The sequence below is a fragment of the Vanellus vanellus genome, assembly GCF_965231255.1.
Source record: "Vanellus vanellus genome assembly, contig: HAP1_SCAFFOLD_44, whole genome shotgun sequence".
Taxonomy (NCBI): domain Eukaryota; kingdom Metazoa; phylum Chordata; class Aves; order Charadriiformes; family Charadriidae; genus Vanellus; species Vanellus vanellus.
In genome coordinates, this window is record NW_028127957.1 from 311,037 (window position 1) to 332,786 (window position 21,750).

At 52.7% G+C, this 21,750-nt stretch overlaps 1 protein-coding gene across 1 annotated transcript in view; it reads left to right on the plus strand.

The window, feature by feature from the left end:
- The window catches only part of LOC309684803 (E3 ubiquitin-protein ligase TRIM36-like), a gene marked incomplete at both ends in the record, with an annotated part of 208,294 nt that overhangs the window by 135,827 nt on the left and 50,717 nt on the right, over positions 1 to 21,750 (plus strand). The window lies entirely within an intron of this gene.

Sequence of the window (21,750 nt, forward strand, 5' to 3'; positions counted from 1 at the left end):
ATATTTTAGAACTCACTAAAAGAAGAGACCTCCCTTGAACATTTCCATACACCGAATCCAACCTGGAGATCAGGTGTTGACCAAAACCAGAAAAGAAACATCTTTAACGCCCCACTGGGAGGGACCTTTTTGTTGTTTTACTTAACACAGATACAGCAGTACGGACAGCGGAGAAAGGATAGACCCACACTAGCAGAATAAAAAGACCTATCTTCCCAGAAAGGTGGACTATGACGTCGGAACCGAGAGACCTTTGAGTAAGATTAAGGAACAAGACTGGCAAATGCACTTTTCCAGAAGAGAAGTAACGGATAGTTTAACCATGTATAAAGCACCGTACTTCTGGATACCTATGTTAGGTTGTTTGCAAGTGTGCAGTTTGGTAAGAAGTAGTCATGTGTCTTGTTTAACATGCAATCTTGCTGTATGAATTGTCGCAAAAATCTGACGTATCAGGAATCAGAAAGTCAAGCAAAAATCTGTAAATTATTTTGGGGGTGGGAACTATCAATATCTGAACCCTGGGAGGTATATGAAATGAACTGGTATTGAGCCTTAAGACAGTGTGCTGTAAGATTCCTCTGGAAACAGGCCCAGCAACAAAACAGGTGGAAATATATTTAAGAATTATTGATAAATTAACAGCAGAGTTACTAAAGTGAGAAAGGCGTGGTAAAAGGAAAGCCAGAAAATTCCCCTGAAGACTACCTGCTGCTGCCGAGAAGATGTTGATATCCCGTTGCTCTCTGCACGAGAGTAGACGAGGACAGGCAGAGAGGTATTAAACAGTGGGGCAATGAAAGCTGGTATCCTTTCACTACCACGGCCTCAAGAAATGAGCACCAACCCTTCCATTGGCACCATAGTTAACTACCTTAATTTCCACCCTGGCGGGGCCCCTCATAATACTGTGGTTAATTCTAACCTTCGGGCCTTGTTATTGTTAACAGATTTGTAGCTTTTGTTAAGAACAGGTTAAAAACAGTGCAACTAATGGTAATAAAGCAATCAAAACTAGAAATGAAGATTATACCAGATGAAAACTCTGAGTTAAATGCAGCTTGTGAAGTACTGTCCAGGTTTGATCAGCAAATTTCTTGTAAATAAAAGAAAAAGAGGGGAAGGATTGTAATAAGTAACAGAAGATCATTTGCTGATCCAACCAGTCGCTCAAGGACCATCTGGACAGTAGGTTATCTCAAGCACAATAAAAGCTCAAGCACAAGCGCTTAAGCGGTTTGATGAACAAAATAGTGAAAAGTAAAAGGGGGGAATTGTGATAAGCTCAGCGCTGTTTGTTCACCAAACCTAGAAACTCGCATTGTCACATTGTTTTACAAAAAGGCTATTGCTGAACCTGCTGTTGCAAGATAGCCCGCATCCTGTGAGCGGGCAAGGCTAAAACTGCAAAGGTCAGGTTATGCAAACAAAGTAGGATGTGAAAAAGACTTGGAGGAGGGGAGGGGGGCTCATGAAGACGAAGAGTACATGATGTGAGGAAGACATGAATCTTTCATCCCTGCGACAACCAGGAGGAAAAGGAAAGCAGAAAACGACCCCCTAGCAACAAGTCGTGTCGTGCAGATGCAGAGTACCCCTCTACCGGAAAAAGAAGAGTATAAAACCAGGGACTTTCAGGAACCGAGCGCAAGCCGTCGGCGGAGTGAGACTCCCGGGCCGCCCAGTGCTGTTTTGCTTGCTGCCGCTTGCTAATAAATACTTCAGTCTTAATTGGCTCCGTCTCCTTGCATCAATTTGTGGGACTAACCCATAACAAACCTGAAATTAATTACAGCTTGTTGGGAGTGTCGAGATGCTCGGTGGGGGCTCGGGGGTGGGTGGTGGGGGGAGAAGCGGTGCCCTGACCCCCACCTCTTCCTTTTCCCCTCTCCTCCCCAAGACTGCACAGCGCAAGATGAGGGAAATGCTCCAGCAGGTGAAGCAGCAGGAGCAGAAACACGCTCCGGGAGCCCCGGCCCCGCAGCACAGCAAGGGAGGCTCCCGCCGTGCCGCCCAGCACCGCCCGATGAATGTAACCCCGCCGCTGGACATCCCCCCCTCCCAAATCCTCCTCCCCCACCCCCAGCAGGTCAGGGGAGCAAACCAAAGACGCCCCCAAACACACAGCCCCCCATTCCCCACAGCGCTGCGAGGATGCACAGCCGAGGGGTACGGGGAGGGCTCTCTCCATCCCACAGCCTCCCCCTTCCTCCTCCCTCGCCTCCCGACGCTCTCCCTTCAGTTCGACTAAAGTGGGCAGGTTTGGGTACCTCAGCACCTCACGCTTGTGTCTCCCTTTTAGAGATTCTGTGTGCCTTGGTAACCTGAGAGTTGGAGATCCTTTTTTAATTAATTTTCTAATAAAAAAAGAACCGAGTTGGAAAAGCGATGGGGATAGGCAGCACTCTGGTCATTCTCTCCGGGGCGTTGTGGAGGAAGGCTGCCAGTCTTCCTCCCAGTGTACTTTTCCCCGTTGGCTCCAGACTGCTGCTGGGGCTGAGCTCTGAGCCGCCAGAGCGGTTCTCAGCAGACGGTCACTCGGCGCAGACAATGAGGCCCTGAATAGCCCTTCCTGTGCTCTTGATGGCTCCCGACGGCTCTGCTCCTCTGCTGCTTCTAAGGTGGGGCTGCCCCAGTGCCCTCACTCAGGAGCCTTTTGTCTGTGCGGGTCTCACTTGTGACAGGGGGTGGGGGTGTTGCCAAACTAACTGCTGTGTTGCGATGTGTGAGTGGGTGTTCCCGCCCGTGTCAGTGCCAGAGCTCTTCCGTAGGCTCCTTCTGCTAGCGGAGAGCCAGGGGCCGCTCCTTCAGGAGAGAGCTTGTTTAAAAAGAGGAAAAAAAAAAAAAAGGGGGGGGGGGGGGGGGGGGGAAGTGGGAAAAGAAAAAAGAGGAAAAAGATAAAAAAAGGGAAAAAAAGTAAAAAAAGAGAAAAATTAAAACGGGGGAAAAGGGAGAAACAGAGAAAAAAGGGGGGGAAAGAAAAAAAAGGGAAAAAGAACAAAGGGGACAAAGAGGAAAAAAGTAAAAAAAGAGAAAAAGTAAAACGGGGGGGACTGGAAACAGAAAAAAGGGGGAAAAAGCAAAAAACAAAAAGGGAAAAAGAAAAAAGGGGAAAAAGAGAAAAAAGGGGGAAGAAGTGAAAAAAGAGAAAAATAAAAATGGGGGGAAAGGGGAAACAGAGAAAAATGGGGGAAAAGGCAAAAAAAAAAATCGGAAAAAAAAGGGGAAAAAGAGAAAAAAGGAGGGGGAAGCGAAAAACAAAAGGGAGAAAGAAGAGAAAGGGCAAAAGAAAAAAAAAAACCCACATATTAAAAAAGAAAGGTAGAAAGGAAAAAAACAAACAAACCGAGGAAGGAAAGTGGGAACATCCCCCGGGCAGGAGGAGGGACAGGAGCCGGGGGAGGGGGGAGGTGGGGGGAGGTGGGGGGAGGTGGCGGTGCCAGCGCCGGCCCCGGGGGCTGCGACACCACGTTTTTGTCCTCTACTGCAAAGTGTTCTGTGAAAAACAACCAACCAAATCCCACCCAACGACAACATCAAAAAACAAAGAGAAATCTCTCCAGCTCACACGAGCCTGAGCTCGCTCTCCGCTGCTCTCTTTCCAGTGTCTTGGGGGGGGGGTCACGGCCGAGCTGAGATTGGGGTGGTGGTGGTGGGAGTTTGCCCCATGGCTGTGATGGGGGGAGAAGGGGTGGGTGAGGAGTGGGGGATGTGGTGTGGGGTTTTTTTTTGGGGTGGTGGTGGTTTTTTGCCAGGTGTCGCTTTACCCAGTGGCTCGGGGAGGCGTTGGCATCAGGAAGCCTGTGCTAAAGCGGGGTGGGGGCCTCGCCGCAGTTGCTTAGCAAAGCCAAAGTCGTTATTAATGGTTATTAATGGTGCACTAATTACGCCCTTGTAACTGGGAAGCTCAGATGCCCCCTAAGCACCCCCCCGGTGCTTCTCTAGCCAGGCGAGCGCTGGGCGTCCCCCCCGCAGGAGAGGAGAGCACCTCCGGGGTTGGGTGGAAGGGCATCACCCAACGGGGAGAGGACCAAGATGGGGCTTGGGTGTCCCTTGGGGTGGCCGGGTGGCGGGGTAGGGCTGCTGGGGGCTGCCACGATGAGGGACACCCCCACACCTTTCTCCATGGCTCCCAGAGCTCTGCTCCCTCCCTCCCTCCCTCCCACCCATCCAGTGCCACCAGAGAGGTGGTGTCCCCCCTCCCGGGGCGGGCAGGGGCTGTGCCACCCCATCTAACACCTCAACACACCAAAGCACCGCACTGGGGGAGGGACTCTGCGCCTGGTAGCCCCGTGCTCCCCAGCACTGTAAGGATGGGGCTGAGCCCCCACCACGGCCACCCTGTGCAAACCAAAGACCCCCCCAAACACCCCCCCCCCCATTCCCCGCGGCGCTGCGAGGATGCACAGCCGAGGGGTACGGGGAGGGCTCTCTCCATCCCACAGCCTCCCCCTTCCTCCTCCCTCGCCTCCCGACGCTATCCCTTTAGTTGGACTAACACAGGCAGAGAGAGAGAGAAAGAGAGGTTTTATTATTCTTTTTTTTTTTAATTTTTTATTTTTTATTTCCTAAAAGCCACCGGTTTTTCATCCCAGGCATGGCCAGAGGAGCTCACCCAGCGTTGAGGGGGGGAGGTTGGGCTGCGGCACACAGCGCAGCGGCTCATCAGTTTTTAGAATTAATGTAACGATAACAAAACTAACGGCGATTTTTAAGTTTTGTAAGGATTTTATTTATTTATTTATTTATTTCATTTCAGAGGGGGTGGGGGCGGGAGGGGGATGTTTGTTTTTTAGCACAAGCCGGCTTTTCTAGAGGTTAAAGAAAGGCCGTGCTCGGCTGTAAACGCTTTGGGGAAAGATCCCGGTTGCAAGGAGAGAAGGTGGGAAAAGAGGGGCGGGGGGGAAAACAGATTTCCAATAGGTTGTCAGCCCAGGGCTGGGAGAAAAAAAAACCAAAACACTAGCAAAATTATTATTTTTTTTTTAATTTCAAAAATAAAACACACACAACCCCCAACCCCAAATGACACACACACATCCACACACAAAAACTACCTCAGGTTTTCATACCTCAGCACATTGCGCTTCTGTTTCCCTTTTAGAGATTTTCTATGCCTTGTAAAACTGATAGCTGGAGCATTATTTTTGTTTATTTTCTTAATAAAAAAAAAATGAGTTGGAAAACACACTCTTACTGAGTGCGAGGCGGGAGAAGGAAAGCAATCCCACGGGTGCCACAGCTCTTCCATAGTCTCCTTCCGCTGGCTGAGAGCCAGGGGCTGTTCCTTCGGAGAAAGCTTGAGAGATGTTTGAAAAGAGAAAAAGAAAAAAACCAAAAGAAAAAAATGGGGGGAGAAAAAAAAAGAGGGGAAAGAAGAACAAAGAGAAAAAGGAGATAAAAGGGGGGGAAGAAAAAAGGGGGGAAAAGAAAAAAAGGGAAAATGAAAAAAGGGGAGGGAAGAGAGAAAAAAGGAAAAGGAAACAAAAACCCCAAATATAAAAAAAGAAAGGTAAAAAGGAAAAAAAAAAAACCAACCAAACCAAGCAAGGAAAGTGGTGAAAGCCATCGGGCAAGAGGGACGAGAGCCGGGGGTGAGGTGGCGGTGCCAGCGCCGGCCCTGGGGGCTGCGACACCACACTGCAAAGTGTTCTGTGAAAAAAACCAACCAAATCCCACCCAATGACAACATCAAAAAACAAAGAGAAATCTCTCCAGCTCACAAGAGCCTGAGCTGCTCTCCGTTGCTTTCGTTCCAGTGTCTCGGGGGGGTCACGGCCGAGCTGAGATTGGGGGGGTGGGGGTGGGAGTTTGCCCCATGGCTGTGATGGGGGGAGAAGGGGTGGGTGGGGAGTGGGGGATGTGGTGTGGGGTTTTTTTTGGGGTGGTGGTGGTGGGTTTTTTGCCAGGTGTCGCTTTACCCAGTGGCTCGGGGAGTGTGACGAAACGGGAAAAAGGGCTTCACTGAGAGGTTCAAATTAACAATTTCTTTGGACTTCGCTCACGGGTCCAATACGTCACTATTGCAAGTTCTGTGTGTGCGATGGCGATTACACTATTGCAATTTAAAAGAAATTAGCGGGATCCACTATTGCGAGCTACAAATGCCCCCGACAAGTAGCAACACAAACCACAAGGGCGCTAGATATTAATGCCTTAGAAGAGTGCACCAGTCACAAACTCAATCGCATGGCATATACCGTACCGATGTTTCTTAGTCACTTACCCTCTCTCTCTCAGGTGAGGTCGCTCCATCCCTGGGAAGTTACCCTGTACAGCGTCCTGGATGGGGGGGGCGGATCTCCTAGGGGCCAGCTGTATCCTTGGAGGATTCCCCATTTGTCTCCTCAGACCCTGCGGTTTTTATTTCCTGGCTTGGTGAGGGTGCAGGATTATGCCGGAGTGGATTACACTGTCTGGGATATTTCCCACTGGTGGTGCCATAGCGAAGTCTCTGTCGCCAATTTGTGATGTCCGGCGCTCAACCTCACAGGAAGAGTGGTGGGATGGGACTCGGGGCATTTTGTTTGTTAAGGGCCATTTGGTTTTGGTTGTTCTGTGCCATCTGGAGATAAGCCCGGGCTGAGCTGTTTTGCAGCTGCCCCCAAGTTCTCTCTGCACAGCCAAGGCATGGCGGAGATGGAGCTGAGTGGGACGGCAGCTCCCTGCCTCTCACCTCTTGTGCTCTGAAAGCGGCTTGGCTGGCTGCTCCCACACAGTGTGTTACTGGCTTGCCCAGCAGGTAAAGAACCCAGATTTGGGACGCCACTAGGGTGTCCGTAAGGGGTCCTGGGCTGCCCTTATGGGGTCCTGGGGGGGACTCTTGCAGGCCAGAGGGAGTCTGGGGCGGCCCTTCAAGGATCTGGGGGTCCCCTCTGGTGCCTCTGGGGAGGGTTTTGTGGCTGGGGAGGGCCAAGCTGGTTTCAAGAGGTGCTTCCTCCCTTTCTCCAGCCCACCCACCTCCCCCGACACCCCCACCCCCCCAGGTTGGTGGGTGCCAGCAGTGCCAGCCTGTCCCACTGGGTCGGGCACTGAGGGGGGCACAGCCCCAGCCGCGGGATGGGAGGAGGAACCACAGCACCAGGGATAGAGACCAACATTTTATTTCTTTAACATTTCCCATGGGGGGCACCCCAGGGTTGCGCGGCTGCACCGCAGCTGGTGCCAGGAGGGACTCCAACGTCCCCCCCACAGCTCACCTGGCTCCGCTCGTGATGCTTCTGATGGGGCTCAGCGCGGTCTCTTCTGTGCTACGGACCAAGCGGCTCCAGGTAGGCGACTGCTGCACCGCACTGTGCCGCAGCGTGGGGAGGGGTGGGGGGCTGCGGCGCGGGGCTGGGAGCTGCTCCCATCTCACCCAGCTCCCGGGGTCCTGCAGAGGGACTGGAAGAAGCCAAAGCAAGGGACGACGGACACGAGAGCCCGCCTAGAGGAGCAGAGCGGTGAGTGTCCCTGGCACCGAGCACCATGCAAACAGCCCACACCCCACAGCAGCCCTGAGCCGGGGCTGTGCCGGGGGCTGCCGGCCGCTCACTCCTTCCCCTCCCTCAGCAGCTTCTCGGCTAGCGGATGAAGGAACGGAGCTCAAATCGATGCAGGAGAAGCAGGGAGTGTGTGGGAGACCCCCAGATCCTGCCCCAGACCCTCAGCCTGTGCCCTGCCCTGCCTGCGCTGGGCAGCCCTGCCCGCCTGCTGAGGAGGGGGTGCTGCCCGCGGGCTCCAGCGGAGGAGACGGGGTGCAGCGGGCTCTCTTCTCTCTCCTCCTCTGCAGGGCAACCGAGGAGGCAGCGAGGAGGGAGCACCAGGCCCCACAGGACCCACTGGGCTCCCTGCCAACCATATACCATCTGAGCAGTGATGCCTCTCTCTACCCCCTGTCCCCCCCAAGCCCCCAGGTCCCCCTGCCCTCCTCTCCCGCCTATAGGTCCTATCAGTGGGGACAGCTCCTTCTGGTCCAGGGAACCCCCCAGGCTCCTGGGCCCCCCAAGGGCCACCGCAAGAGCCCCTGCAGCCTGTGCTCGCTGGCCAACTCGGAGGACTGCAGCAGCCTGTTGAGGAGCAGCTCCTCTTCCCAGAGCTCCCTCTGCCACTTCCTGGAGCCCTGGCCCAGTGCAGCAACAGAGCCAGTGGTGCTCACACACTCGGGACACCCCCGCTCTCCCATGGCTGCTGGTGGGGCAGTGGGGAAACCGGGGCCGGTCCTGAGCCAGGAGCCTCCACAGGATCTGCCAGCCAGGACCGAGAAAGAGTGGGTTCCCAGGCAGGGGATGGAACTGAATGTGGAAGCATATGCTGTGGGGCTCTGAGCTGCTGCGTTGTGTCAGGTCTATCCAACGTCAGGCAGTACATTCCCAGGAGATGTCACTGCTATCAACTCTTCCGAGGAAGTCGGGCCGTTTCTGTAGTCATAGCCTGCCTGGAGAAAGAGCCCCACGGAGCCAATAGTCTGCTGAGCAGCAAGGGAGCACAGTCGCTGACTCTCAACCAAGGACTGAAATACAGCAACCCACTCTACTGCCTTCCCCCTACGCCCGCTGCCTCCCACAGTTGAGAAGAAACCAACCAGGGAGTTCCAAGTGAGGGGACCCCTCCCCCACTCCCCCAAATCTGCCCAACACCCCAAACCTCCCTCACGACACGGGACTCCTCCCACACACCGCCAACCCTCCCCCTCCCCCAACGCTCCAAAAAGCAGCAGTCCTTAGGGCAGACTCCTTAAGCTGACTCCACAGCTACGGCTCCCCGTCGGCTCTGGGGGAGACAAGGGGGCCCCGGGGGTCTCCGTGGGCTTTAAGAGGGTCCCAGGGCTGCCCACGGGCTCCCAGCAATGCCCGTGCCCACCACCCACCCCCGCTTCAGGGGGCCCAGCGCTGACAAACCCCGACCCATCTCGGGGGTACCTGGGGGGACTCGGCCGTGGGCTGGAGGCGGGCGAAGGGGGCACGGCCGGGCTGACCTGCCGGGGGAAGGGGGGGGGGCTGAGAGCGGAGCCCAGAGCAGAGCCAAGCGCCCCGCCAGGCCGGCCCCGGGCACCCTGCGCTGCGGCCGGGGCTGCCGCCACCTGCGGGGAGCGAGCGGGGGGTGAGGGGGCGGCAGCGGGGGACGGGGGGGGGAGGCTGAATCGGCCCTGTTTCCCCCGGGGACCCCCCACTCGGCTCTGCCCCCCCAAACAGGCCCAGACCGCCCCCCGAGCCCCCCAGCCCGGTCCCGCCACCCCACAAACCCCCCGAACTGGCCCTGGACACCTCCGCACCCCTCCTGCCGCCACACCCCCCCGGTCCCCCCCGTCTCCCCCGGTACCGACCGCCGCAGCTCCCGACCGCCGCCGCACACCGGAAACGTTCTCCTTCGCGTCCGCCCACCCGCGCATGCGCCGAGGGGCAGACCCGGGCCACGCCCCCCAGCGGAGGAGGGGGCCGCGCCGAGGAGAACGAGGCCCCCTCAGCCCCGCGCCACCGCTTCCCTCCGCCCCGGGCACTGCGAGGCCGAAGAAACCAGCCCAGCCCTCCCCAAAATGAGCCGGGACCGCCCCGAAACCAGCCCAGCCCTCCCCAAAACGAGCCGGGATCCCCCAAACCAGCTCAGTCCTCCCCAAAATGAGCCGGGATCCCCCAAACCAGCCCAGCCCTCCCCAAAATGAGCCGGGACCCCCCCGAAACCAGCCCAGCCCTCCCCAAAATGAGGGTGTCCCTGGCACCCTCCTCCCGGCTGGGATGCGTCACCGCGGGGGCGGCCAGGGGCACCAAAACGGCCCAAAATGGGGGAGTTCATGGGGTCTTTGGACCCCCTGAACAGGCGGTTCCTGCGGGGCGACCCCCCCCCAGCACTGGGGGAGAAGGAGCCCACCCCTTCGCCTCCTGGCACGGGATCGGGCCCTGCCGCCACAAAAAATGGGGTGTCAGCACCATTTTAGAGACGGAATCCATCCAAAGGTACTCCAGGAACATTTGGGGCGGATGCTGGGTACGGGCATCGATACAGAGCTGGTGGGGAGAGAAAAAACCCAAATCGGGCTGGCAGAGACCCACGGGCAGCTCTGAAGGACTCGGGGCGGGGGGGGTTAATTACAGTTCCCCAAGTTATTGTAGAGATCGATAAACCAATAAAATACTCTCAATTCCTTTTAATATGCTGTGACTGCATCACCCGGACAAAGAACACATGCACGGGATGCCAAAAATGATATTGCCAAAAGCAGAGACAGAGACTGTCGCCGATCGGATTTGCATCCTCCAACAATTAACGGCTTTCTCCCCAAAAATGCTTTAGCTTCTGCGCGCCTTCATCAAATCAATATCTCTGAATTGTGGCTGAAAATCCTAAAGAAATGGGCAATGAAAGCAGGAAGGGAGGAGCGGGTTTGCCAGTGAGACGGGCACTGCTCCTTCTATTTGTCTGATCCCGTGTGCGAAGCCAGAAAAAAGCAGACGGAGGCAGCGCTGCAGGGACTTGGCACTGATTTAAAACACTATGAACAGTATCTTTATGGATATTCACTTACCAGAAAAAAAATTGTACTTAAGAAGGGTTCAAAACTGCTTTAGGGGGGCTGAAAAACTGCTTTGGAAGGGTTAACAAACTGCTTTAAGTAGTGTTCAAAACTCCTTTCAGGAGGGTTCCAAACTGCTTTTTGCAGCAGGGAAGCTGGGAGAAACCCCGCATTTCCCATCTGGAAAACCAACAAAAAGAAAGAAATAATCCACAGCCTCACTGAGGCCGCAAAGGAAGAAAACTTGTCAGCTGGGCACCCGGCGGCGGCACTGCAGTTTTGGGGGTGGGTTGTGTGTGCCAGAGCGCCTTTTAGCACCTCCTCGGGCACATTTCTTTTCCCTCGGGGCTGAGATTTAACAGGGCCTTCTCATCTGGCCAGCTTTCCGTTGCGCTCATTAATAGGGGTTGCCATTAGAATACCCTGGGAATCTTTGGATGGTTGTGCTTGCGTTGTTAAGTTTTGCGGGTTTGACCTTTGTCATTGTCTGGATCTGCGGTAGAGGGAAACGTCCGGCAGAGACCCCGCCGGCTCCTACTGGCCACAGCCGCCACCGGCCTCTATGGCGGGCAGTGATCTCATCCAGACTCCGCTGGCTGAGATCCTGCCGGCTCCTACGACAGCCCCCGCCGCCCCCCTGCTGTACACCGTACCGGCACAGCCCCCGCCAGCCCCCCCGACGGGCATCCCGCCTGCACAGCCCCCGCCAGCCCCCGTGACATACATCATCCCTGCGCAGCCCCTGTTGGCCCTGTGACAGACACTGATCCCATCCAGACCCCACCGCCTCCCACGACAGCACCCGCAGCTGCAACAAGGACCAGACCTACTCTGACCGTGGTGATGGCTGATGCAGCTGAGCTACAGACACAGTCAGTCGGTGCCGGTATCAGTCACCTCTGTGCATAAGAGGAAATGTGCAGTAGGGCCAGACAGCAATGGGCAACCAGGGACATCATACAACGAAGGAACAGAGGAAACTACTCCATCATTAGCCCCAAGTGAGCTGCGAGACATATGTAAGGATTACGGCTGTCAGGAAGGCGAGCAAGTGATTCCTTGGCTACTCCGATGCTGGGATACTGGAGCCGAGAGTTTGGAGTGAGATGGTAGAGAAGCCAAGCGGTTGGGACCATTGGCTAAAGATTCGGGTATTGACAGGGCTCTTGGAGGACCACCACAATGCCTCACCCTCTGGAGGCGACTCTGTGACGAAACGGGAAAAAAGGGCTTCACTGAGAAGTTCAAATTAACAATTTCTTTGGACTTCACTCACAGGTCCAATACGTCACTATTGCAAGTTCTGTGTGTGCGATGGCGATTACACTATTGCAGTTTAGAAGCAATTAGCGGGATCCACTATTGCGAGCTACAAATGCCCCCGACAAGTAGCAACACAAACCACAAGGGCGCTAGATATTAATGCCTTAGAAGAGTGCACCAGTCACAAACTCAGTCGCATGCCCTATACCGTACGGATGTTTCTTAGTCACTTACCCTCTCTCTCTCAGGTGAGGTCGCTCCATCCCGGGGAAGTTACCCTGTACAGCGTCCTGGATGGGGGGGGCGGATCTCCGAGGGGCCAGCTGTATCCTTGGAGGATTCCCCATTTGTCTCCCCAGACCCTGCGGTTTATATTTCCTGACTCGGTGAGGGTGCAGGATTATGCCTGAGTGGATTACACTGTCTGGGATATTTCCCTCTGGTGGTGCCATAGCGAAGTCTCTGTTGCCAATTTGTGATGTCCGGCGCTCAACGTCACGGGAAGAGTGGTGGGATGGGACTCGGGGCATTTTGTTTGTTAAGGGCCATTTGGTTTTGGTTGTTCTGTGCCATCTTGAGATAAGCCCGGGCTGAGCTGTTTTGCAGCTGCCCCCAAGTTCTCTCTGCACAGCCAAGGCACGGCGGAGATGGAGCTGAGTGGGAGGGCAGCTCCCTGCCTCTCACCTCTTGTGCTCTGAAACCGGCTTGGCTGGCTGCTCCCATACAGGGAGGCGTGTGCATCACGAAGCCCGCACTAAAGCGGGGTGGGGGCAGTTGGTTAGCAAAGCCAAAGTGGTTATTAATGGTTATTAACAGCACACTAATTACGCCCATGTAACTGGGAAGCTCAGATGCCCCCTAACCACCCCCCCCCGGTGCTTCTCTAGCCAGGCGAGTGCTGAACGTCCCCCCCGCAGGAGAGGAGCACACCTCTGAGGTGGGTGTAAGGGCATCACCCAACGGGGAGAGGACCAAGATGGGGCTTGGGTGTCCCTTGGGGTGGCCGGGTGGCGGGGTAGGGCTGCTGGGGGCTGCCACGATGAGGGACACCCCCACACCTTTCTCCATGGCTCCCAGAGCTCTGCTCCCTCCCTCCCTCCCACCCATCCAGTGCCACCGGAGAGGTGGTGTCCCCCCTCCTGGGGTGGGCAGGGGCTGTGCCACCCCATCTAACACCTCAACGCACCAAAGCACCGCACTGGGGGAGGGACTCTGTGCCTGGTAGCCCCGTGCTCCCCAGCACTGTAAGGATGGGGCTGAGCCCCCACCACGGCCACCCTGTGCGCAAGGACCATGTCACGGGGCACATGGCAGCGTGCCAAGTGTGCAAAGCTGGAGGAGGAACATCTCCTCCAGCCGCGCTGAGGGCAGCAACAGTGTCACTCGCACTGTGGCTCTACCCACGCTCTCCTGGCAGCACGGGAAAGCGCAAGCTCGTCACCTCCCAAAGGCCACTTCCTAACGAGAAGCGAGGCCCAGCTCCTGCACAACACGGCTGGCCCAAAGCGGGCTGATTCTGCCCCCTGGGGTGGTCTCAGGGGAGCTGGTGGGCACATATGGACATGCCGAAGGGCCAGAGCCCACCCTGTGACGCTGTAGGCAGAGGGGACAGTGGTACCTGGACAACTGCCTCACACACGGAGGCTTTCAGCAGTCACAGCCACCCGGGCGCTGCCAAGGGGGCAGCAGGGGCTCCCCACGGGGGGTTTACAGAGCACAGAGAGCGTCCGTACACCACTAACCCCTCTCCAGGGGCGGATTTTCGGGATGCTGCTTGCTCATCTCACCGCTGAACAACTCCCCCGATTGCCCCTTCAGCACGTTGTGACCATCGCTTCGTGGCTTTTGTGCTCCAATACTCATCCTGGCTCCAATCCTCTTCCTGGGGGATTGTGAGGGAGCAAAAGACCACATCGCTACATCCGACTTTTTTTTCAGTTAAATAAAAAAAAAAGAATAAATCACCCTCTGTCATTATCAGGTAGAGTTTCGTTCCAGTCAGGCTCTTTTTATTAAAATAAATATTTAAATTATATAAAGAAATAAATATTTCTCTTTTCACATTAAATAACTCCCTGGAGACAGCAAAAAAAAAAAAAACAAACCAACCCAGAGTTACTGTCTCCAAAATAAGGAGGGTGGGAGGGGAATAAACCATCTTAACTTCTACTTCATAACCTAAAGAGGAAAATTCGTCTAAGAAATGTAACTAAAGGTCTAAGAAATGTAACTAAAGGTCTAAGAAAAGTGACTAAAATAAGAACTCTAATTGTCCACGTGTCACAGCAGCTGTTGATGGATTATCTCCCACACCATCTTCTTGCGCAAGTATGGCATGTGAGTCTGAAAAGAGAAGAGAAATCCATTAAATAACGACATCACGGCAGAAAGAGGCGGAAAACACGCATAAACGCCCAGCGGAGTCCTTAATAGGATGTTCCCTTTAAGAACTGTCAGCCATTTGGGTACAACACCCCACGCGGCTCCTAAGAGGGTGACACGACAACCCAACAAAACCAGATTGACTTGACCGTGCGACAGCTTACAAGCACGCTAACAAAAGACCGGTATAAAATAAAAATAAGCAGCAGCAGTATCTTGCCCAAGAGGAATCTCACCGGCAGCAGCTCCCAAAGGCGGGGATGGAGAACCACAGCTCTGCCCTGCCCAGGCCACTTGGAAGTTCTGACCCCAGCAACTACGCACCGAAACGGGGCACAAAACCTCAGTCCCTGCCCCAGACACAATTAAGAGCTGCTGCGTAACCTCCCTGGCTCCTGTCCCTGTGCGAAAGGGGCTGGAGGGGTTTATGACCTTCACTCACCTGGGTGAAGTTGAACGGTTTCTCTCTGGCGATGTAATTTGCGTATTTGCACATAAAGACAACGCAGTCGCTTCCGTTCAGCTGCTGAGGGATCTCCTAAGGAATGCAAAGAAGATGGAGGATTTCCCTCTGTATCAAAAGAAAAGCAACTCGGAAGTAGCGCACATTACCCACACCGACACTGCGCTCACCGCACACTCCTGACCCTACTTGCGTAATCCCCAATACCCACTCCCGCCCACGAGGAACAGACCCAGTTCACTGCGCACCATCCCTCCCCTCTGCCTCCCGGACTCGGACACTACAATCCAAATTCTTGGCAGGCCCAGAAGGGGCAGCAGCCCTCCTCCCTGCGAGGCCTCTCGAGGTTCGCACGGCGTCTTTCTCAAGTGACCTTTCTTAAATCCAGTCTGTAGGGACCGCTTTTTACTATTAACTCCTCGAGAAACATCAGCTCAACCCTTTGCTTTGTCACGTGCCAGGATCTGGGCCCCAAAGAAGCACTGACAGTTCCCATTTCAAACCCAAGTGGTGCTCATGTACACGTGGCTCCATGCTGTGAAGAGTCCACTCCGAAACATTCAGCTCCAGGTTTCTTTTTTCCCGGCTTTTTGCAGGTATTGGCTGGTTAAAACAAAAGGGAAAAACAGAAATCCCTTTTCATCTCTGTAATTTAGGCCAACAACAAAATAAAGCGGCTGAAGGATCACAGGAAGACGGACGGCAGGACGGGAAAATGTCAGAGGATCCTCACAGCAGCTGATTTAAGGCTGATTTGGGAGGAAAAATCCCAATCTGAAACTTACAAACACGGGGAGAGGCTGTGAGCTAATGGTCAAGAACGAGGCCAACAATTCCAACAGAGACTTCCACACAAACCTAAGTTCATTGCTTCGGAGAGGTCAAAAAACCCCAAATCACATGTTATCAGAGGACCAAGAGACAAACCAAGCAAGGAACCGTAATGCCATAATACCACCGGGTGCCTTGATCCCACACCCTGGGCTCCGACTAACAAAGTCGGCACACGTGTGCCACGGGGCTATGGCGTATTTGGCTGTGCCTATCACGGGAAGGTGGCAGAATCCAGGCACCCCAGACCCTGGGTGGAGGGGACGCTGTGACACCAGATAAGCAGTCAATGCCAGACAACTCGCAGCAAGCAACTCCAGGATTCCTGGTTGGTTATCTACAAGCCATGTGAAAACTTGCAGTCGCCTTACAGCGACTAAATCTAAAAACCCTCTCCTCATTCACACCATAAAAGCAGTGACGGAGCGGTTACTTACAGCAAAGTCTGACAAATTTCATCCCCTTTCTGTGCCAGTGAGTTCAAGTATGTGATGGTCTTCTTTCTGACATCTATGACCTGTTATTAAAAGGTGACTGTGAGACAAAGCACAACCTTGTGCCGCACACCCACCAACACCTAAATGACTTCTCTTGCCAGTTTTTTCTCCCCATCCAACTCCAGAGAAAAAGCCCGTGGAACTCACAGCTAGTGTCCAGTGCGCTCACAAGTTCACAGGCATGAAGATGATGTCCTGCTTGAAGACATCCACACTCCTGGTCCACCTCCTGACTGCTTCATAGCCCCCCGATGTTAGTTTGGGATAAAAGAAGGTACTGAAAGCGTGGACCGCTGGATACCCTTCCTTCTTGCCTCTTTCCATCAGCAGACCCATGTAGAAATTAACGACCTGTACCATAAAGAGTAACCATGAGGTGTAAAAATAAGACGCTGGCTTTCCCAACGAAAAATACAGCACCACGTCTTTTCTGGCCACCCTTAAGCACGCAGCGGAGAGAACTCCAGCCTCAGCTGTCAGCTTTTGTTCCCAGAATTTCACACGAGGTTACATCGGCAGTTTGATCAAAACACCTGCCCCCCCCCCCCCCCCCCCCCAATAACACGAACTAACTCCTGGAAGCTGCGTCATACAAGAAGTAAAGGAACTTCCAGAAACACTCGACCCTTCAATACCTCAAGTAAGAACTGTACAGAGATTTCTAGGCTCTGCAGCGGAGGTCGTCAAAGAACGTTGATGAGACTTCTGTACACGGCGGAGGGGTATTTTTCAATAAAGGCTGAATGAGACTGTCCCTGTGCTGCAGCTGGTTTTACCTCATCATTTAGCCAGCAAAGGTTCCTGAGCGTGCGGATGTCCTCACGAGTGACCTTTAGTTTGAAGGCACTGCTCATGATCTCATCTGGCTCACCTCTGCCAAATGCGGCACTGACCTCTCTCTCCATGGCCTGAAAGGAACAATTCAATGGGGAAGGACTTGTGACACAGAGCACGGAGCACGCTGACCTGGGGGCAGCTTTCCACTGAAACACGGCCTGTAAATTCAGCTCAGCTGACAGAGCAACTGCCTTCGACGGTTTCTTGGCTCAGTGAGCGATAGCGCTTTTGCCTTGCTTGCTTGGTTTCAGCATCCCAACTTTGAACTTTAGAGCCCAGGCTTGCTGCCATTTCTTTTCACCAAGGACGTTGGGATAAAACCCGTAAACTTAGCAAACACGCTAAAGCAGCTGAAAATGGAACACAAGTCTGGCAAACTCCTTTCCCACGTGCTCCCGCGGCCCTCGCAATACCCAGGTTTAAGCCAACCCCAGCGGGCATCCTCCGTACTGAGGCAGCTAAGTCAGGAGCCTGAAAGAATGTGAAGGTGGGGGACTTCAAAGGGAACGGCAAAGGGGGAAACTGAGGCAGCTACACTGGAGTCAGGCAATGGGGAGTCCAGGTTGTACACGCAACTGGTCGCAATTTGCACGTTCCCATCTAAGTCTGCTTAAGGAATGCAAATAAATCAGTATGTCTGGTAGTATAAAATACTCTGATCTGCAATAGCATCTTCTTGCTTGAATCTGGGTGAGCAAAATAAGAAAACCACCCGGTTTCCCTTGTACCCAGCATCAACTCCGCAGCCTTTGTAAACTCTGCATTTGCTCGCCCTTTCCAAGTCCATCCTCAACAGGCAGGAAAAGGCGGGGGGAGCTCAATTAGACTGCAACTCTGAAGAATAAAAGCAGCCGAAATTCATACAAGCAGGAGAAACTGAACTCCCACTCCCCGGTGGTCGGCACCATGGATCAGCAAGCTGATCTTTCAGGTTCTATCACCATGGTAGGACAAGAGGCACATCCAATATAACTGGATGAGTCGAGTAAGCACTGCTCTGGAGACTGGTGTTCAACCTGGACTCATTTTTTGTCCTGGTAACAGAAGGCCCACAAACCCTCAGGTCAGCACAACTGAAGGAGCGCTGGAGCACACGAAATCCTTCAAACCAGCTTTAGTGCTGACCCTCGCACTGTGAAGTCACAGCCGCAGACACTCGCTAACAGGTTCAATGCAAGTTCTTCAGATTTCAAAAAGCCTCAAGAACCACTTAGAATAAGAGGAGTTCCCTGCAGCTCTGTTGCAACCTTCTGTTTTGTGTAACAAACTGTTGGCTATGGTACCTCTGTGAGCGGAGGAAAGCGTTCCGCTGTTTTTCCCAAGCTTGGCACTTTCTTTCCTTCCACATTGAGGCTGGCTGACTTTTTGGACTGCACACGTGTTGGGTGTCCTCGGAATAACGCATCTTCTGAGATTTCAGTGCCACGCTGCCTCTGTTAGACAAACGGACGTTAAGCTAGCAATCAAGCACAGATTTGTTTGCTCGGGGATAGGACAGAAAATCTTGCTTATATAGGGAACTGGAAGGGTTTTTGTATACACATCCAACCAGCAAACCCCAGAGTTACTTTTTATTGACGACTGCATTCCAACTGTGCACCCATGGAGTGCTGCACTCAGAGGCAAGAGAGGCAGAAAGCTCGTTTGGCTTGGGCTAGCGTTAAGAACCCCAGCAAAGCCTCCACGTGTAGGTATCAAGTTGAGAGCGAGATTACTATTTCTGATTTCCATTATTAAAATTTTATTTTTGACCTCAATCCTGACCAGAGGTGAAAGTCAAAGAGATGTACTTCCCATCCCAGCAAACAAGATAAGACTAAAGACACCCCAGTCCAGCTTTGCAGGTCAACTAAAGCTGTGCGCTAAAGATTTTGAGGCTATACCCAACACATGAAAGGGGAAGAATCAAAACGGTATAGTGTAGTGTGCTCCTAATAGTCCAGAAACAAAATTAACGGCAGCGTAAAACATTTTGCAACAGCGCTACTCATCAAATAATGCTCCCACTTTCCTGGGAAAAAAACAACCTGGGCAAATACAGATATTGTTGAGTAAGTCATGTGAAGTGGAGAGTGCTGAAGTTGCTGATCACAAATAGCTCTATTTTCCTTGTGAGTAACACAAGCTTACTCCTGCGATGGTTTGTTTCACTGCTCCTTCCTCTTCCTGAGAGTTTTCTTCTGGTGTGCAGTACCTGCCAGGAGAGGGAGAGAAAGAAGTGAGCTGTGTATCCATCCTGTCCCATGGAATTCTCAGGAATTCACCTTCTGGACAAGAAAGGCTTTTTCAAGGCTTATTCTGACTACAGCCCCGGTTGAGCACATCAACATGTGACAATATCGCCTCAACTTCCAGCACTGTTCTTTCTTAGCAGCAAGACTGGGATAGAATGAAGAGCTGGGAGCTTTGGAATTATGTTTTTGTTTTTTTTTTTTCCATCTACTTGTACAAGACTCCTTTTGTTTCTCTTTATCAGTCGCATTATTTGGAAAACAGGGAAGCAACCAGCACTTCCTCTATCGAGTGCTTTGTGATCTACTGCTGATAAACACTGCACGCTGGGTGTTCTACTGCAAGGTGTAACAGGAACATCTGCAACTAGACTTGCATCCAAACAGAGTGAGCTTCGGGAAACTAAGACCAGCACACTGAATTCCAAATGGGACAGCGACAGGATGTTTACTTGCCTTCTACAGGCCAGTCAAGAGAGTGATTATCCCCATTTGGAGAGGATTGTCATTCAAACCACGCAGACTCTGAAGAGCAAACAAATACACAGACATTGAAGTTGTCCAGATATATGTCCCTGCTTCAAAAACACAAATTCGCATTGTCACCAAAAGACCCCTTTTTTTCAGGAGGGAGACCTACACCAGACTCTCACGGTATTCTACGCTCATTGTGCTTTAACGGCTTTCAGTCCAGCATGGTAAGAGGAGATATCACAAGCTTTGTCAAATCATTTCAGTTAGTAGCTAAATCTGAAAAAAAAAAAAGGCAAGAAAATGTCCCTTTTACTTGAACGCATGAGTTATTTTTTCTCCATCTCTCCCCTCCAGCTTAGGGGAACCACTGACACTTTAAGCACACAACAGTGCCACACAGCTAAATATAGCGGTAGTGTTTAAAGCGGGGAGAAGAACAGGGACAGAATTAGCTACAAAACAGGACTGCCGCAACTGAACCTCTCTCTGCTCCCATCTACGCTTTCTCCTCTCTCATGTAAGGGCAGGTCACTGCAGAAAGATGCGTGCATCTTACCGCCGTACAAAATCTCTCCCTCTAGCTGCACCTACTGCCCCCAAAACCCGTTTCCCTCAACACCACAAAGCCCTCAGAACTCACAGTCCTGCCAGCTCAGACAGCCAACACCAATGAGGCCGCTGGCCTCTCAAACCCAACTGCATGCTGCCTTTTTCCCCCTCCTAGTCAAACCCCACGCATCCTCTAAGTCCCAAAAACTGCCTCAAGTCCCACCAGGCTTTACAAGCTCTCTCATCCTTATGCTCAGGATGCGAGTTTCCAAGTGAAAGAAATGAAATGTCAGCTCGTTGATGGCTCGGCAGAACGACTCACAAACCAAAACGGATTCTGCAAATCCAAGGACAACTTGGTACGGCCACCACTCGCACCCTTACTGGCTTTCTTCCCACAGCAAACACCACACCAGCACAACCCTCTTTGTCACGCAGCACGGCTCTCGCATGGCAGCTGTGTTGGAGATGCACCTGGCTTGCGAGCAATTCCGGAGCCGCAAGCTAGCTACTCCTCTTTCACAGCACTGAGACGATCAAATACCATTTGTCATCTTCGGGACTCTACCAGCGGCTGAGAGACACACTCACGCAGAGCCAAAAGAAACAAGAACCATCATTAAAAGAGACTCTACCTGATCGTATCACCTCTCTGCGACCACTGCGGGCAGCAAACATCTATACATTCAACACCTGCACAGAAAAGCAGTAGTAAGAAAACAAGAAGACGACTTTCAATCACCATTAGATAGACACAGCTCTCAATTTCTGGGTGATAAATAAAAAACCCCAAAACTTTTAATGATGACTGTATGGTCAGGAGGTTTGAATTCTGGCAAGCACTTTGAACATCATCTGCCAGTGTATAGGAAATGCCCTGTTCCGATTTGAAGTCTACCTACAAAGTAGAACGGATTGGAACCATGGGGATACTCACCGGTCCTTAGTGTTGGACGTGGACAGACATCTCCTCTGTGTTTTGGTTCTTCTACGTGACTCACAGTCATCACTGGTTCCTTGGAGGAGGCTTGAACGCTTTGGGGCAGGAAAAAAACAACAGAGGAGAATCACAATTTTTATATGTGGGGCGTTTGTTATCAGTGCGTACCAATTCACAGTGGCTTTTTGGGTTTTTCTTTAGAAAGAAAAAAATATTCTTTGCACGTCTGACAAATATCTGCATCAACCTGAGGAGGCCACTTTACTCTGTGGGACAAGACAGAGTTCATTTCAATCAGCCTTGACCAATTCTGCTCAATCTATTTGTTAAAGATCATGCTGACAGTGAGAATGGCAATGTCCACAACATCCATACTGCTGGGACATTTTACTTCAGACCCGCCCTGCTCTGACCTCAGGGACTATATGCTCTGTAGCAGTTGGAGTGCATTAGACCCGTTCCCCAGGAACCTTCTCTAGTTTAGCTTCCTCTGAAAAGAATCTCTTTCTCATGCTCCAGATCTGCTCCAAAATATGAGCGAAACCACAATAAGCAACGACTGGGAGATTAGACGCCGAAAGCAGAGTCTTGACCCGCTCTCAAATGCGGTGCACTTAAACTCAGTGCACCCAAAATTACATGAGAAAATGTTTTCTGTATCATTTTCATGGTATGGATTTTCATCTGAAGTGGCGGATTCTGGCGCAGTGCGCTCCTTAGTGGGCGGCCTCAGTGGTAAGAAGCTGTCTGGAGCAGCTTTGATGCTCTGTTTGCCGTTCCGGCTTGTGCTGAAA